Source organism: Sorghum bicolor, chromosome 9, assembly GCF_000003195.3.
Source record: "Sorghum bicolor cultivar BTx623 chromosome 9, Sorghum_bicolor_NCBIv3, whole genome shotgun sequence".
Lineage (NCBI taxonomy): Eukaryota > Viridiplantae > Streptophyta > Magnoliopsida > Poales > Poaceae > Sorghum > Sorghum bicolor.
In genome coordinates, this window is record NC_012878.2 from 4,168,732 (window position 1) to 4,182,445 (window position 13,714).

Here is a 13,714-nt window from a genome sequence, read left to right on the forward strand (position 1 = left end):
AAGTTTCCCAAGCAAAGGCCAGGGAGTCTGCATTGTGGATACTATGTATGTGCTTTCATCAGTAACACAAAAGGCTACAGGAGACACCCTGAATTGGTAAGTTTGAATCTCTTAGTGGGTTGTAGTATGAAAACATAGTATTTCTCACTTAGCTTTGCAATCTCTTCTTTACACTAGACCTAAACTTGTCTTTTACGATCTTGTAGTGGAAAGAAGAAAAAGGACTAAAAAGGGATGTCTACAGGGATGATGACCTCTTAGAGATTGTCGGTGACCTTTGCAACTTTATAATGGACCATGTTGTTTATTACAAAGGTGATTACCATAACCCACAGTCCGACTTAGGTAGCAATCCTCTTTACCAGCACCTCCGTCAGTGGGATAGGCTATGTCTAGGTCGTTGATTACATGTGAACTTGTTGGAATGGACTGTGATCGATTTGTATTAGTACCTGAAAAATTTCGGACTCTTTTGGATGGATTTGGACATGGAAACATTTTGGACTTGAAATGTGGTGCTGTGTATATGTATGGATATTTATGTTGTGAATCTGTGATGTTTTCTGTCTCTGATTATATATGTATATATGTATGTGGTGCTGTGCTGTGCTGTCAACTCGATTATTGTAATTTTTATTTTTTTTTTGAAAAATAACTGTAGGGGCGGTTCTAGATAGAGCCGCCCTTGCAAATGCAGACAATAGAGGCGGCTGAGACACAAGCCGCCCTTACTAAGGCTCACTATAAGGGCGGCTGGAAGCACCAACCGCTCTTACAGTAGGCCACTGTAAGGGCGGCTGTTGTTTCCAACCGCCCTTACAGTGGGCCTCTGTAAGGGCGGCTGGTGTTGAACCGCCCTTACAGTGAATTCCACTGTAAGAGCGTTTGCATAAGGGCGGCTGGGCCAGCCGCCCTTACAGAGCTTATTTAGCCGCCCCTGCAGTACCTGGCTGTAGTAGTGTTTTTTTTTTGCAAATTATATAAGTACAGACACAAACATTCAACACGCACGCATACTCACCCTGTGAATATACGTACGTAAGCCCTACCCCCTATGAGCACCTCTAGAAGATTGTGATGGTACATCTAGAAATTAACATAGGCCTTGTTTAGTTCCAAAATATTTTACAAAATGGACACTGTAGCTTTTTTGTTTGTATTTGACAAATATTATCCAATCATGGACTAACTAGGCTCAAAAGATTTGTCTCGTCAATTCCGACCAAACCGTGCAATTAGTTTTTATTTTTGTCTATATTTAGTACTTCATACATGTGTCTAAAGATTCGATGTGACGGAGAATCTGAAAAATTTTGCAAAATTTTTTGGGAACTAAACAAGGCCATAGTCACCACAGATGCCTCGCTGTCAAAGGGAACATCGCCTATCACTAAAAGCATAACACCGTTAATTCTGAAATACAAACACCTGTACCAAGTCAAGGAAGCTCGGTTCATGTAGCTTTTGCCATCACGTCTGTGCCGCCAGTAGTTAAGTCTTGCAGAGATGGAGGCTGCGGCAAACAACTTTGATAAGGTGTTTAGTTCGCTAGGTGAAAAGATTTCAGATACTATAGCACTTTCGTTTGTATTTGATAATTATTGTCCAACTATAGGACTAATTAGGATCAAAAGATTCGTCTCACAAATTACAATCAAACTGTGCAATTAGTTATTTTTCTATATTTAATGCTCTATGCATATGTGCCGTAAGATTCGATGTGATGAGGAATATTGAAAAAAATTAAATTTTGGATGTAGCTAAATAAGGCCTAAGTCACTCGTTATTTGTAATAGTTTTTTTAAGGAGAGGGGCTAGAGCACCTACTGAAATATATTAAAAAGAAAGTTCAAAAAAGTATACAAAAATTACAACAAGAAGCCTTACTAAAGCCTAAACAGCAGTTTAAGAAACAAAGGAGGTAAAGAAAACTGAAAACAACACTAAGAGAAATCAGGCTATGCAAGATTTGCTATCCATTGGTTAAACCTAGGTGAATAATTCTTGGGTCTCAGCAGCAAAAGCTGAAGCTCCACTTTGAAATCAATCTCAGGTTTTGCAGAGTTGGGGCTATTTGACGAAAGATGGCATCACTAGCAGAAATCTCCACTTCTATGTTGATTTCGGATCCATCATTAAGAAAATCGTTTTTTATGATGAAAAATTTGCTTTCATCATAGACCATCCGTGACCATCCTCAGACCCCCTTATCTATGACGAAATCGGGTATGGTCACAAAAAAAAACGTCACAGAACAGCACAGGATTTTTCACCACAGATCACTCGCGCGTCTGTTTCTGCTCATCTGTGACCATCTTGTTCAGAACTGTAACAAACAGGGCTTCGTCATTGAACTAATTACTGATATGTGACGAGTCATTTTGCCATAGATCTCTCGACAATACTTTCTCCATCTGATGTGTCCCTACAGGGCTTGGAGTTACTCATCCGTGACATTTGCAATTCGTCATAGAAGTCTTCACTCGGTCCTTTCTCCAAGTGATGGGACCATTCCCCATCCGACATCATAGCAGTCATGTTCCCATTCCCGTCCCCATTTCCGAAACTGGAACGGGTATGAGAACAGGAATATTCACGTTTTCAAAACATAAATGTTCTCGGAACATAAACGTTCCCAGAACATGGAACATGAGAATGAAAACATAGACCATGTTCCCCTTACCAGTTGGAACCTGCAGTTACTCATCCGTGACGCTTGCAATTCGTCATTAAAGTCTCTGCTTGATCCTTTCGCCGACCCTTGTATGTCATAAAAGTCTCCGCTCAATCCTTTTACTGACCCTTCTACATCCAACTTGTGGGACCCGACGGCACCTTTCTCCACCATCTGACCTATGGGATCCAACGGTATTTGTGTGTCATGTGTCCGACATGTGAGACCAGACGTCACCTTTTTCATCACCATTCGACCTTGTTGTTGTTGGGGTTTAATAAATTCATTAAACTCAAAAAACCATGAGATCCCAGAGTCAAACCCGGGACCCAGAGCAAGGAATAGACTGTCTTCACCGTTGCGCTAGACACATGGTTGTGTTGACATGTCCTTGGTGTAGTATATGTTGTCAGCGTGGACAAGTTTATATATTGGATATATCCCTGCAGGTGGAAACAAATCTATACCCGTTGAACTTGGGATGGGCGGCGACAGCAAGAGAGGGTGGCATTGGCGTGCGTGTCAGCGATGCACGCACATCAGTGGTTCTGGTAATACTCAAGCCTTGTTTAGTTGTGAAAACTTTTTGAATTTCGCTACCGTAGCACTTTCGTTTTTATTTAACAAATATTGTTAATTATGGAGTAACTAGGTTTAAAAGATTGTCTCGTGATTTACAGACAAACTGTGCAATTAGTTTTTGTTTTTATCTATATTTAATGCTCCATGCATATGCCATAAAATTCGATGTGACGGAGAATCTTGAAATTTTTTGGTTTTTTGTGGGAACTAAACAAGGCCTCACTCAATGTACTCCTGCGCGGCTTGAGGTCTTGAACATTTTTGTGGTTTGATGTGGTATGCCAATTTAATATGGTGATACTCGGTGTAAGTTATTGTTATTTGATTGCCAGGCTAAGTACTGATGTAGTCAGTCTGTACACAGTCTGTACAGTAGTGCCGATCTCAAATTACTTCTATGACGATTTGATTGTACTACACATGGTAGAACCAGGACAGACCACACGATTAAATAAAAATGCGACACATGGACGAACTAGTGCACGACACGTGAATTGGCTAGGGCACAACACGTGGGCTATTAAAATCCAACATGTGCAAGAAAATCGTGAAGATAAAAATACGGCATGTGGATGGACTATAGTGATGTGTGGTCAAATAAGAAATGGACATGTGGACTAATAAAAATATGACATATGGTCCAATGAAGAAGTGACACGTGATCCGGTGGCAACACGACACGTGTGGTAGTACAAAAACTGACTTGTGGAACAACAGAAAAACAACACATGGTCTAATAAGGACCCGAAACATGCTCGAACCACCACATTGTGCAATAAAAAGGTGACACATACTCAAACTATCCCCGTCCAATGCAACAGGCTATAGCAGGTAGCATGTACACATAAAAAGAATCTTCAACGGAAGCGCCTACCAGCATGGCAGCCCCTGCCACACATGGCAAAACACTTCTATGATGACCTGATTTTTGTCATAGATGAAGACACTTCTATGACGATTTTATCAAATTCGTCATAGATATGCAAGAAGGACGCGACTTCTATGACAAATCTAAAATTATTATGAATTTGTCATCTTTAGTGACAAAATCAATTCGTCGTAAAAGTAGAAATTTTTACTAGTGCATCTTTTTCTAGCCTTCCAGATTGCCTAGCACATGAAGATGATGACTTCCATGAAGAAAAGAGCCTGCATCTGTTTCTGAAACTCTGCAAATTCTGAAAAGGATCAAGATTCGAATCCGGCTGCAGGTTTATCCAGGTCCAGCGCTGGGTCCAAGAAAAGATGAGCCGAAGATTCATCTAATGTACCATTGCACAAAGGGCCACTATAATCCTGCAGGAGCATGTTTTTTCTTTCTCAGAAGTTCCCTAGTGCGTAATCTGTCCTCAATGAGCAACTAAAGAAAATACTTTGTTTTTTTTTTCTGACAAGAGCTGCTCCACAACCATTTGTAAGCTGGGTGCAAATTTAGGTGCCCACTCAGATGTCTGTATGCTTTCTTGACTGAGTAAAGATGAGAATTCCAAATAAAAAACCACTTTTGTGGCAAATCATATCTATGCTTGAAGTTGTAGCATCTGAATATGTGCTTGCTGTGAAAGGGGCAGATGGAACAATCTATGACAAGGAGTTACAATTTCACCTTCAGCAAAGGCAATGTGATGTTTCTTTACAAATGAATGCAGCTATGGAAATTTGTGGATGACAGGTTCAGTCCCCAAAGATCCTCCCACAACCTGCAAGATTTTCCACTGTTGACCTCAACCCTTGCCATCCCTTTGAATTTGTCCAAAAATTTTAAAACACCCCTCCACCAAAAAGAGTCCTTCTTGAGCAATTTCCCTAATCCCTAGAGCCAATTTTGCTCTGTTTGGTTGCCTGAAGTGGGTTGGAGCCTGACTAAGAGTGGCCATTCGTATAGAGATAGCCAGGCTAGGATCGGTCGTTCAATCGGCGCCAGGCCCGAGCTAGCCATTGCTCGTGTTCCAGTCACCGCCTCCCCGCAGGTGCTCTTCCGCCTTCCCCACCGGCGATCCTTCTCTGCCCACGGTAGCCCTTGCACGTGAGCTCTGCCGGTCCCACATGGCTCCACGTGAGCCACCTCATCATGGAGGCAGCGCCAGAGCACCTCGTCGTGGAGGCCATGCTAGAGCCCAAGCTCATGGCCCAGAGCACACCTCATCACGGAGGCCTTTTCGGAGGCGGAGCCGTGGCCGATGTGGAGGCCTCACCAGAGCACCTTCTCCTTTGCTGCAGATCTAGCCATTCTCTTGCTTCTCCACAGCGGTGGTGTCACTCAAGTCCACGCGGGCACGTGCAGGACTTGACTTGTTTCTCGATTGAACTCGTCGGTGGGGAAGGAGGCAGGACGCAGTGGCGAGCGTGACACGTTGCACGACCTAGAGCGAGGCGAGCGTGAGGGAGGTGGCGTTGAGGACGTTGAGCATCTTGGCAGCACGGTCGAGAAGGTCGATGGCGAGGTAGCCGAAATCTCCAATTACGTCAGAGCTCGCCCATGGCAGCAGGCTCATTGCTACCCTCCATCATCGGCCTGCACTCGACTATGCGCACAACGGCTGCCATGTTGCATCTTGGCATTAACCCACTGCCCTGACAAACTCCACGATAAGCAAAGGAGTGCTGGTGTACCGACATCCATATTCACCACCTGCTTGAGGAAATGTGTCAACGAGGTGAACTTACTAGCAAAAGAAAGAGGTGATTCTATGCAAGGCAAACTAGACAACCAAACACATTCATTTGATAGCCAGGCTCAAGTAATTCAAACAACCAAACAACTAGAGATTGGCTTGGTGAAACTAGGCCCATACTAACCTGGCTCCAATCCTAGCCAGGCTAGGATTTAAGCATGGAACCAAACACAACCTAAGTTTCCCAGATTAGAGAAACCCATGGAGTGTCCTCTCCATTAAAAAACTTGCTTAGGTGCTTAATCAAAAGTGCTTCATTTTGGGTTTTCAAGTTCAATACCCCTAAGCCTCTCTCATCCTTAGCCCTGCAAACAATAGGCCAAGCAACTTTGGCCTTTGCTTAACATTAACATCAGCCCCTCTCCAAAGACATTGCTTTCTAAATTTATCAATTTGATCTATCATTGTCTGATGATGGACGAGAAAAGTATTCATGCAAAAAAGTTGGAAGAGCAGAAAAAAATTGAGTTTGTTACTTCAAGTTTGCCTGCGTGATTCAAAAATATTGATGTTGCTGCTAGTCTTCTTTCACATCTATTCACTAAAGGTGAGAGGTCAATCACTCTTGGCTTTGTAAGACTTAGGCTTGGTTTAGTCCACAATTTTTTTATTTTGGGTACTGTAACACTTTCATTTTTATTTGGTAATTATTGTCCAATCATGGACTAACTAGGCTCAAAAGATTCATCTCTCGATTTTACAGGCAAACTGTGTAATTAGTTTTTGTTTTGACTATATTTAGTGCTCCATGCATGTGCTGCAAGATTCGATATGACGAAGAATTTTGAAAAAATATGGTTTTTAGGATGAACTAAACAAGGCCTTAGTAACAAGCCCAAAAAAGTGAAAGGTAAACTGCCAACCTCATAGTTGAAAGTCCTGGCTAAGTGTTGCATCTTCTAATCACTTGTGTTGATAGGCACTATCATTGATTTTGAATAATTCACCCTTAGCCCTGCAGGGGCGTCTCGGAGCCCGTGCAAGTTGTGCGATCGAACTAGGGCCCTAAAATTCATGGGCCTCAAAATTTACTAAGTGTTGTGCGACCGAACTGGGCCAGGCATGGGCCTCAAAATTTACTAAGTGTTCTAAGTATAAATAATAATTTTAGTTTTTTAATTAGTAAATTAGTCATAGAGACTCAATAAACGTGGCCTGCTACTTTTCCTTCGAGAGAAAGCACATTGAGTCCATGATCGTGAGTTAAAAAAGTCTTCGTGAGTTTGTGGCTTCATCCCTTGGACTTGTTACTCGCCCTTGGTGTTGTTCGTCGCTCAAGAGTCGAGACCTAGTAGCAATCCTAGAAGACCGGACTCAGATTAGGACGCCGATGGAGATCATTGCCTAGTATAAATTCCATACACAATCCCTGTTTTATTTAGTTAATCTTTTATACATTGTCTTTGTGATATACTGATATTTGATATTATCTTTTTTAGATTTTGACAATAGATGCTAGGTCTCCGCTTGTTGTTTTGAACTAAGCCTTATATTTGCCTGGGACGCCCCTGAGCCCTGTTGATTCCCCAAAAGTATGTAGAAGAGCCTTTAGAGTCCATATTTGCCTACTGCATGCTTCCATTATAATCAAAGTGTCGTCTGCATATTGTATCACAGGAAAGTCCGTGATGTGTCTGAGAGGAATGGTTTATTTGGTAGAGTTTATCATGGCAAGATTGATGGGGCGGCAATAACCTTGGTGGATGTTATGCATGTCTGCAGCATACGGGACTTCCACATCCATAGCCTAATAGAGATTATGTCGAAGCTCGGTCATGTTCATCCTGTGCCACTGATTAGTTATATATTGCCGTGAGCAGGAGATGGCGCTCATGGTCTACGAGAAAGTCGCTGGTGAAAATCTAGCAGGTGAGAACCTTTACGGGACCAGGAAGCAATCCTTAATCCATTGACTGGATTAAGCGTATGGAGATGGAGACCTGCATTGGTGTTGCTTGTGGCTTGCAGTTATTGATGAAAACAATATGGATATTTTCCAACCGTATTCGAGATCGAATTCGTTCAGAAGGATTTAGATTTGTCTGAATCTATATATGACTACTTAAATCGTATATTTATGATATCGACATCCAACTGTATCTTATCCAACATGGTTGACATTATTCGTATTCAAATCCAACCAAAAATATAAAAACAAATATGATATCGGTAATATCCGTCCGCATCCGATCCGTTTTCATCCCTTCCTGCCGTAGCTCCACGGATTAAAGCTGATCCACGGGGTAGTGAGAGCGTCAAACACTATGCTGCTCCGTCCAATCTCTTGGATACCCACGCAGCCAAATTCTGTGAAATTGATGATGGTTACAGCGATCCAGAGTTTTTGTACTTCCCAAAAATTTTGCAATATTCTGCGTCACATCGAATCTTGCGACATATACATAAAACATTAAATATAAATAAAAAAATAACTAATCGTACAGTTTGAATAATTTGCAAGTTGAATCTTTTAAGCCTAGTTAGTCTATAATTAGACAATATTTATCAAATACAAACGAAAATACTACCGTGTCTTTATATTTTGCAAAAAAATTTGCAATATGTCAACTTTGTTACACACAATTCAAGATTGGATTTTTCACCCTTGTTTCTGTGAGGCCTTATTTCGTTCTCAAAAATTATCCAAAATTTTTCAAGATTCTCCATCACATCGAATCTTTGAACATATACGTGGAGCATTAAATATAGACGAAAAGAATAACTAATTATATAGTTTGTCTGTAATTTGCGAGATGAATTTTTGAGCTTAGTTAGTTTATGATTAGACAATAATTATTAAATATAAATGAAAATACTACAGTGTCGAAATCTAATTTTTTTTTAACTGAACAAGCTTGCCTGAGTTTGTGTATCCATATGTGTCACCTCGGCAGGAGAGGAGACTGGCCTCTCCCTGACAGCGATTGTTCATTCTGTCCACGCTTGTCCACACCTCCGCGTTGCTTGTGTTTACGGCACGGGCAACACACCTCAGCCTGACGGCGGTTGCTCGTGTAAAGTTTTTCTGAATTGAGGTAGATGGGCGCGGGTGTCTTTTATCGAGCAATGTCTTTTCAATCTAGTCCAGCACCAATTGTTATCGGTAGTACGAAGGCCTTGTTTAGTTCTAAAAAGTGAAATGTTTTTGGTACTGTAACACTTTCGTTTGTTTGTGACAAATATTATCTAATCATAGACTAACTAGGATCAAAAGATTCGTCTCGTAATTTACAGCTAAACTGTGTAATTAGTTTTTATTTTCGTTTATATTTAATGTTTCATGTATGTGTCACAAGATTTGATGTGACGAGAAATTTTGAAAACTTTTTGGTTTTTAGGGTGAAGTAAACAAGGCCGAAGCTGAGATGCAGAGCACAACGGATCATCAAGCTGTAGTTACAATCAGCTCCTGGGATGAGATACTGCAAATCAGTTTCACTATTGCTGTTGAAAAACGCGCATCCTGAAAAAAAAAGTTTCACTATTGCTGAAAACAGCATATGGCAACGGGAAGCAACACCAAGATACATTTTGCACACTGCGGTTTGGTTTTTGCCCCATTATTACCTTATACATGTACGTGCGTTTCGCTGCCGTGACCATAGGTTCCCTCGCTGACACGACGCAAAAATAAAAACAAATGGTGGTATAAAAAATGGCACACAAAAGACATTTCATAGACATAGGTCTTATGATTGTGTGAGCTAAATAGACATTCTTTTTGGGAAGGAAAGACTATCTAAAAAGAGGAGGTAAGGGAATCGGAGCTGAGCCTGGGCCCCGCAGGACAAGGAGGGAAGACTGTCACCCCCCTCTTTAGACTATCTCCAACAATCGTCACCCAAAATACAAGACCCATTTATATATTTATATTTTGGGTAGCGCTACAGATAAAAGGTTCCATACCTATTTTTAGTCTTCTCCAACAACAAGACCTAAAAGACAACACTCTCTGCAAAATGGGTCTCGAAGAGAGAGGATACCAAATTTGGGTTATGCCTATCCTAATACCCAAAATGGGTCTTCTGTATGAGTACTCTGTTGGAGGCTATAAGTATTGTGTTGGAGACCCATTTTAGGTTTGGGTTCCGAAATGAGTCTCCTATTGGAGATAGCCTTAGGGGGGATGGGAGAATAATGTGTTTTCTTCTTGCAGCTCATATTTCTTTGAGTATATTTCTAGAAGCCATGCACTTAGATACACACTATATCTAAATACATAGTGAAAGTAATATACTTAGAAAAGCCGAAACATCTTATGTGTATATATGGTTGAGTTGTGGCTTCTGAAGAAGCTCAAACTGTAAAAACCATTATGGGTTGTGGGTTGTGAGAAACTGAAAGCCGTTTGGTTGAACAGTTGTGGCTTCTGGGAAAAATATTTTTTAACGAGTTCTACATGTATCCGTGATCCCCACATGTCAACCACCAACTAATATTTCTTTGATTTTTTCCTGCACATTCCTTCCTCAAGGATGATGCAGAGGACGCCGGCAAGAGGGGCGACATCGCAGACCTCCAGGCTACCAACAAGGGGCGACGAGAGAGCTCGCAAGCGCCCTTGCAGATTGATGAAGGGGAGTCGGCCCTTGACCTACATATCAACAAATGGGAATCATACACATATGGTGTGCATGGGAGACAGACGGGAGGGGCACCGACCTTTGGCGTGCATGGGACATAGAGGGGATGGCGTCGGCTACTCGGCTTGTAGGGGGTGGCAGAGCGCATGGAGTTTGACATGCAAATTGACAAGAGAGGGCACCGGTTGTCCGTCCTGCAGGGGCGGCGGAGTGTGAAGGAAGATGGAGTGCTAAACGCGAAGCTGAGAGGAAGGTGCTCACCGAAGAGGGACGACTGTCTAGGAGACGCAACGTCACGAGGGCATAGGAGCACGACTTTTTTTTCCAAGCACATAGATCATCCGTTCACTTGTTTCACAGTGGGGAAGGGGAATGAGGACGAAAGAACAAGCTCGTATGCAACATAACAAGTGGTAGGTGGGCAATGTTTTACAAAGTCACAGTTTCACAACTAGTCGAAGCACCTCTTCAGCTGATGCGAAAAATGAACTATGCGAAAGCTGTTTTTGACAAAAAAAATGATCTAGTAGGTGCTCTTTGGTTGGGTTTTGGCTTTTTAGAAAGCCAAAAAGCAAGTTGAGAAGCCTAATAAAAGACACTCTACAATTTGGAACGGAGAACGTATCTTATTATTAAAGAAACATCCAAATTGTGTACGTCTGTACGGTCTGGTTCATACTTAAAATGGCATCCGCATATACATAGTATATATCTTATATATTTTCACATCACATGTTATTAGGACCATAGTGCCACACTAACAAAACAAGTTACTCAGCTTATTACAAACTCAAAGTAAAGGCTTCTGGTATAGTCCACATCGGATCATAATAATAAAGACTCCTAGTATAGTTCACATCAGATCATAATAATAAAGGCTCCTGGTATAGTTCACATCAGCACCTTCACGGTCTTGAGTTGATGGAAGCCTTGGTTCACACTAAATATTCATGGATAGACCTCAATGACCGATAGCATACTAACATTAGGTAGAATTTTGCAATCTCTGAATCCTGCTTGGATGAAAATCTTCTTTATCGCGCTCAACCTCATTCAACATCATAAGAAACAGATCAGTATTTCTCTAGATGCTTTATCTTTGACTAGCAAAATTGCCCTTGCGTTGCAATGAGGTTAATATAAAGCATACTGATTTTTTTACTAAAGATTTAGGTGTAAAAGAAATAATTGTTCATGTCAAAAGATCAAATTTTGTTTAGTGTGTGAACACACATGACATTTGTGGTTCGTCTCCTCTACCTCGTCGACCTCTCAAACACAGGTATTATCACCTCTAGCTCGTGCATGCTGCGGGGCACAACATCCTTCGTCCATACCTTGTCAAGTGTGAACTCCCACCGTGCCACTACATTGTTTCTTTCTGCTTAATGCATGATGCGGGATAAGGTGCGGCATGGTCGGAATGCCAGCACCGCACCTAATCCACGACTGACAAGTAGTGTCCCAGATAGAGCCTCATCATGGGCGCTGGCCCCAATGAGATGCTTCACATATAGCAGGACCACTGAGATTGCAGAGATTGGAGCCCCATTTGCCGAGTTTAGGGCATCACACTCTGTGAACAACATGTCATCACCTAGCTAGCCGTTGTGGCCTTCAAGCCATGGACTCATGATCTTCCTATCAATTGTTGTTCCTCATGCCGATGCAATGAGGTGCCTCTGCACTGTGGTGGCAAGACCAAGCGTAGGGCCGAGCCATGTAGATACACAAGTTTTATAAGCGGTTGATGTGGCATCATGCGAGCCGTCTATAGGAGTATTAAGCCCGCTTGCATCACTATTTGTAGGGAGATAGACTTGTCACCTGTGGTGGTGTGGCCTCGAATGCTTTGTGCTGCTAAGTTGTACTCAATCCATCCCAAATTGTAAGTTGTTTGACGTTTTTAATATCAAGTTTGACCACTCGTCTTATTCAAAGTTTTATACAAAATATCACTTTTTTGTTATGTATTGGTTTATTAATAAAAGTTCTTCAAAAATGACTTAAATTTGACTATATTTGCACAATTTTTTTGAATAAGATGAGTGGTCAAACTTAGGATAAAAAAAGTCAAACGACTTACAATTTGGGATGGAGGGAGTATTTCATTAGGTTTGTTTTTTCTATTTAACTTTAACTCAGTCACTATGCGTCCATTGTACATGATTTTTTTTACCATAGATTCTACACATCAGTAGAACATTGCCACAAAATTTCACTGCAAAAAAACTAAGGAAACATCCCCTATGAATTGATGAAAGAAAACATAGATCTATAACTACATCTATTTTTTATTATAGTGTAGTCCTAGTCAAAGGGGTTTTAAAAATAGTTTTGTTATTTTTTATTTTGTTTTATTTCTATACTTTTCCACATAATTTAAAAGTTTATTGTTTTACCAGAATAAATAAAAATGAAAAAAATAAGCCCAGCCACGGCTCTGCCCAATCTATCGGCGCAAAAGGCCCACGAGGCGGATTCCAACCCAGCAGCAGAGAGCCAGAGACCCAACGTTGGCTGAACTTTTACATCAGAAATCCTTGAGTTTCTCAAATTTAATTTAGATCCTTTCATTTTTTTCTTTCCCTCTTACACTTTTGCACCTGGAACCCTTCCTTATCTTCTATTTCTTCTTTTTATCATCCTCTTCCCTAATCCAACGTAACAACCGGATCTGTTGCTCATCAGTGCCTGATACGGATGCTGATAGGCTGGCTCGACAAAAATTTAGGTTGCAGAAATTTTGCTTTTTTATTATTAGGTATAGACTTGTCATGTCCAACTACTATGTCCATGATTATTATCTTCACTCCTGCATCCTGTCTAGATGGCTTGCATGACACACTCAACGTCATCCAGTCATATGTAAAGTTGTCTAGCATGAAGAGGTAATCATCATCTCATCACAAGAAAAAAAGATCGATGGCCAAAATTTTGAAGTTTGACTTTGACATTATTAATCTCAAAATACAATATAAATACCATGAAGAATGGAGTGAGCAGTGATGGTCTAATGGGGTGGGTGTGTGTACCTTGAGGAAAACAGTGGTTGCCAACAGAATACATAGGAGATGGCCCCGGCTACTCGTCTTGCAGGTGGTGGCAGAGCACGTGGAGACCTGCAGATCGATAGGAGAGTGTGCCGTCTGCCCGGCCTGTAGGAGACAGCGGAGTGTGAAGGAAGACAGAGCACTAAA

The 13,714-nt window shown here is 41.4% G+C and overlaps 1 long non-coding RNA gene across 1 annotated transcript; it reads left to right on the plus strand.

Annotated features, from left to right (window-relative positions):
- On the plus strand, positions 56-495 carry LOC110430045. The gene is made up of 2 exons (XR_002447240.1): positions 56-96; positions 207-495. It is a non-coding gene; the product is annotated as an uncharacterized LOC110430045 (long non-coding RNA).